The sequence below is a fragment of the Echiichthys vipera genome (assembly GCF_963691815.1).
Source record: "Echiichthys vipera genome assembly, chromosome: 13".
Classification (NCBI taxonomy): Eukaryota; Metazoa; Chordata; class Actinopteri; order Perciformes; family Trachinidae; genus Echiichthys; species Echiichthys vipera.
In genome coordinates, this window is record NC_139838.1 from 10,181,173 (window position 1) to 10,186,885 (window position 5,713).

Sequence of the window (5,713 nt, forward strand, 5' to 3'; positions counted from 1 at the left end):
TAGCTGTTCTGCCAACATTAGCCATGGGTAAGGCCGACTTCTTGCAGCAGAGTTGGAGGACGAGTGGCTCCCCCAGCTCCAAGACTTCTAATGTACTGCTGCATGCATTCAGGGAATCTGATAGTGGTCAGTCAATGCATTTTAATCTATTTCTACATGTGTTGAATTTGAGTGTACATGGCTCTGCTGTCAAAGGACTCTTCAACAGAGTTGGTCTGAGTAACAAAAGTAACGTTGCAAGCAATGAAACTAATTATATTTCCTGTTAAATGTCCCATATTGTAATAGAAAAAGAAAAAATAGATATCTGTGCCTTTAATTATTATAAAGCAGGTTGAGGTGCTATATAAATATTGTAAAAACGGTCAATCGCTGGAAAAATACACACAGCCCATCTTCAGAGCTCGTATTGAAATGAGACGTCAGGACTTCTGTACATTTTTATGTCTCCACTCTCTCTCTCTCTCTCTCTCTCTCTCTCTCTCTCTCTCTCTCTCTCATATATATATGAGAGAGAGAGAGAGAAAGAGAGAAAGGGCCTTCACAGGGAGGGTAAATATAGGTATATTCAGACAGACAGTATGAGAAAAATAAGGTGTTTTTATAACATCAAAGCATGTAAACATGTTTGAATATAAACCTGAAAATTATCATAATGTGTTCCCATTTCCGTAGTAAGTAACACATACTTAATAATGAGTAATGTAATGAGTATTTGATCACATTTTTCAATTCTGTGTCACATGATGTTAAAATATCTCTGAACTGAATGAGAAATCTTGTTGATAAGGTAAAATAATCCCACTGGTTTCTTCTGTCGTTTTCATAAAACAAATCTTAATTTCCTGAAAAACAAAGCAGATAAAGGCGGGCCCCTTCCTCCAAAGTCAAGAGGATGACACTTGATAAGAGCTGACGTGCTTTGCAAAGAAGCAAAAAATGATCACACTTAATTGTCACATTCCTTCCGTTGTTGTTTTATTTCTCTAAATAAATTGTCTTCCGCAGGCTTTGTGATCGGTTTCCAGGATGTCAGAGATCCCGGAGAGAGCTGAGGCAGGGAAGGAAGGGCAAGCAGCAGAGATAAAGAAAAACCTATCCTCACCTACTTGACAGCAAAGATAAGCAGTGATAGATTCAGCTCTGACCTGATGTTAAAACAGATGGATCGCCCTGACACATAACAGATAAGCCTGCCAGCCTGAGGTAACATTCAGCTGCCCAACGTTTAATAGTCCCTCACACTGAGCTCGTACTCATTTTATCACTCTCCAACACTTTTTTTAATCACCATGATATTTGACATTCATAGTCTTAATGGCTTATATCACCTATTATACTGGTGGCAGTGTGACCAGACAGCCTCTCGCCTGGAGATGGATCATGTAACATTTTGACCCAGAGGGGAAAAACAAGACAAAGAGCCTATCATTAGCAATTAACGGGTGTGCCAGTGTTTGTTTGTTAATCGCTGCTTTAGAAGTCCAATGGGACTCATTTACAGTGGATGGAGCTGATAACAAACCCTGACCTCCGACATGGGTCACTTTGAATCGCTCAAAAACGGCCGCCCCGGTCATGAAAGTCCGCCGCGTTGTCTTTTTAATTTGCCGACTGCGGCTGAGTGCTGCCATTAAATACAGTTCCATCATTCCCCGTAGAGAGAGCGGTGAAAACAAGCGATGTTCAACAAGATTGCTGACTGAAAAAAAAGGTGAATTCCTCCTCCTACTCTTTACAGAAAGACTTAGCAGGGGGCTTTTCTCATGGCCAGGGTTCTGATTGTTTTCTAAACGGATTATTAACTCTTTTGTTACAGTAGGGGTCACTTTAATGCTTCTTAGGGCCCATTAGCATTGCTTTAAAGAGCACACACACACACACACACACACACACATTGCTGCGTTCTAGGACTTGGCGTTACTTGTCTTTGTTGTTCTCAGTGGGAGCGGAATGATACCGTTATAATGCTGTCAAAGACAATACCTGAACTTAAAAGGGGGAGTGTGAGGGAAGGGATGTGTGTGTGCGTGGCTGTGTATGTGTGTGTGGGTTGTGATGAAAAGGTGCCCTTAGGAAGACCAGTAAGCTTAATGCAATAGTGCTGACTTCAATGGATACCTCAAAGAGAAGTGGCATTACACAGTCCTCTCCACTGAAAATCCCCTACAAGTCCTTGACTGAGAGAAGGATCAGCTCAGTCTTCACTTCAGGACTGACACAGATCCTCCAATCAAAATGTATCACCTATGTCAGATATTGTGTAACAAATGTTTTTACATGCAATATTTTTTTTCCTGATAAAGTTGAAGCTTCAGATACCCATGGGAAAATCAAAGACACTCAGGTCAAAGCTTTGCAGGGTCTCAGAGTATGAGGTGTTTGCTGTTTGGCTCATATTGACCATATGAATGCAATGCTGGTGGTGGGGGGCCCCAGAGACCCTCGGAACCTGGCTGGGTGCCTCCCCATGCTTTGAGCTCCTGTTCTGGGGGAAGGATAAAGAGGGTATCCCTTACAGGCCTGACCTCCAGCCACCCCCTCCATCAGAGTGACGGTTCAAAGGTCAGATCAATTGGCTCCCCGTGGCCCACAGTCTGCAACACAGCCTAATCACCTATTAACTGCTGGCGAGAAGGAGATGGTGAGGGGCTGAGTCTCTTTCATCCAGATGAAATTCGAGCTCCCGCTTTATATAATGTCATGTTCTTATTGTGGGTTTAAAAAAAAACCCAACCTTTATGCCAGGTCTTATGTTAAAGTCAGATGTTGTTGATGTTGCTGTGTGTTGGACTAATTACAGTTTGACTGCAGTGACAGCAGATAAAACTGAAAGATTTAAGCCAATATTGGCCCACCAATATGAGTGATATACCAGCCTATAGTGTTATGTGTCCAATGGCTGATATGATAGCGGTGAAGATGTGATTTTGCTGAACACACTGTCACACTCATGTCATAAAAGTTGATTCACATGGCCCTGATTTTACCTTCACGAGATCTAAATGATGATGAGTCTAAATTGTCATGTGGAGCAGTCAAGTGACAAAAATAAATCCATATCTACACTATTATATAATATCATCTGGAGTTAATATTACAAGACATTTCCATAAAATGATTTGTATACACATTTGGAAGTATTGCTTAGAAACCCTGGATGGAAATGGCCAAATCTGATAAAACTTCATCAATTGCGCAAAAAAAAAACTTGGTACGGTCACTTGAGGTGATTTTTGACAAAAAAGAGTTGATGCACCAAATGAGATATGGAAATATATAGTCCGAAATAAGTTACTGATGTAGTGAACATTTAACTTGCATGACTAATCAGCTGGCATTATTCCTAATCCCATTACATCTTCATCTTCTTCTCTACACAGCATGAAACGTGGACAGCACTAGCTAACATGATAGAACCATTAAAACTGGACAATTGAACCCAATTCCTGAAGAACTTTTTCCACTGTTCTATTTTACAGTAGATGAAGCACCAAACTATGGGTTAGAGAGCCAAGGCCACTTGTTTTGTTTCCAATTAGCAACCTCTTCTTCTTCTACTCTATGATTATAGTCATGCTTAAAGCTATAGCGCCAACCTCTGACCAAACTGTGCTTTGTGCAGCTTAGTGTATTCGCTCCAAACCATTTACCATGGCATTCAAAAGACAGTAAAAAGCTGCAGTAAATGATAATGTATACGCCAGGTGTTCCAGAGGTGAGGAGCACAGAAATTAAAGCCGCTTCACCTCGCTTGGTTTTAATCGTGGGAACACTCAGTAAAAGCTGTCCTGAGGGGTTTGGATGCTTCAGAAAACACTATTATTATATGTAGATATATCTATGTTGTAGATATCATTGCAATTGTGGTACATTTCTGGCATGTAAATGGTCAACATTGCTCTAAAATTTAATATGAGCAATCAATCCATTTAAAATCTTTTATAAAAAAAAAAACGTAAAAACAAGTATTATCCTCAGTATTGAAATCCGCCCTATACCCATATCCCAATATCCATATCATTCATATCCTTGTCACAATTATTTTCACCCTCCATCAATAAACCTAAGGTACAGGAAAGCAAACAGATACATGAACTTGAACTAACTGCTGAGGTTTTTTTTGTTACTTCCAGGCTTTCACAACGAGCCATTTGGGTGTGCTTCCTTCTCTTAAGCTCTATCAACTTCCTCCTAAACCCTACACTCGCTCGAAACATCTCCACCCTGCAACTAGGGTTGGTCTGACCCAAAGGAGAACCCTTTGGGTGTATTGAAATCAGCCCAAATACTTTAGTGTATAAGTCATGAGATGGTATGTTTATCAAAATCACCATATAAACTGAGGAATGACAAAAGAATAAGATAATGACCTTATAATGACAATAAGGGTAAATTGAGATGGTACCACAGCATAATTAAACGGATATAACACACATGAGAACAAATGGCAGTGAATAAATATCTGCAACATTTCATATAAATACATGTTTGTTTGCAAATAATATAAATCAGCTTACACCCAGTTTATGAATCTTTGCATTCGCTAATCTAAACACCTGGTGTCTGGTAGGGATTTCCTGGGTGAAATCCTCTGGCACACAGGAAGTTGTGGGCCTTATTTGTTTGTTTGAAATAAACAGGGGTAGAAGAAGAAGACGAAGAAGAAGAGGAGGAGGAAAAATAACTGGGTAGTTATAGCATCATCGGCGATAGCCACAGTAGCTAAACAAAAGAAGAAAAGAGCAGTTTTGCTGCAGTGTTTGATTGATAAGTGCTTTTTGGAAAATGTCGTGCACTAAACAGATTTTAACCTTAAACTGTGTTTTAAAATATATAGTATAGTTGAAAAACGTAAATAAAGCACACGGCTATACAGTGACTCAGTGCATGTATGGATGTCGAGCCCAACAGAAGGCAAGACTGTCACATATCTGTGCAAAGACTCAATAACAGAGAGTCTGTCTTGCTGCTGTCTGTCAAGCCTTTGAGAAGCAACAGTGGAGGTGGGGAGCGTACATTCCTCACAGCGGCTCCATGCAGCTCAGCCAATTAGCAGCTGAGTGGTTTGTTTAAGTCCAAGTGATGATGAGATGTTGTGCTGGGAGGCAGCCCAGTTCATTAAGCACTCTGTTGTCTCTGGTTTACCCAGCTTGCTGGCTTTAACAGCCTCTCTGCGCTTGTTTACCAGCCGCAAATATGACAGACTGTATGTCTATTTGACCGTCTGTTTGTGTGAGTGTGCATGTGTGGAGGTGATGGAGGAGGTGGTGAGTTTGTGTGTGTGCATGTGGGGGTGTGTCTGTGATTTAAGGTACTGTATGTACAGGAGGTGCAAACGGTAACACCTGTACAATATATGCAATTCAATATAAAAACTTTACAAATTCTTAAATTACCATAAAGTTTAATCAACACCTGTCTGACAAAAAGTGAGCATTTTAAACTTCACAAATGTGACGTTTACTGTAGGGCTGTTAGTGCATTGCATTTGATTGTATAGGCATTCATTTAAATGCGTATGTCTTTGTGAAGAGTGACACTGATGCATCATGACTGAAGCTGGATCATTTTCATGCCAAATAAATAAATAATAAGTGTTTTCCCCATGCTATTCTTGTTATGGTGAGGATGCCTTTGAAAGAGAACATATCATCCATATCGCCAGAAAAGAACATTAACAATGTCAACGCTTTAAAGGGGGACTATTTTC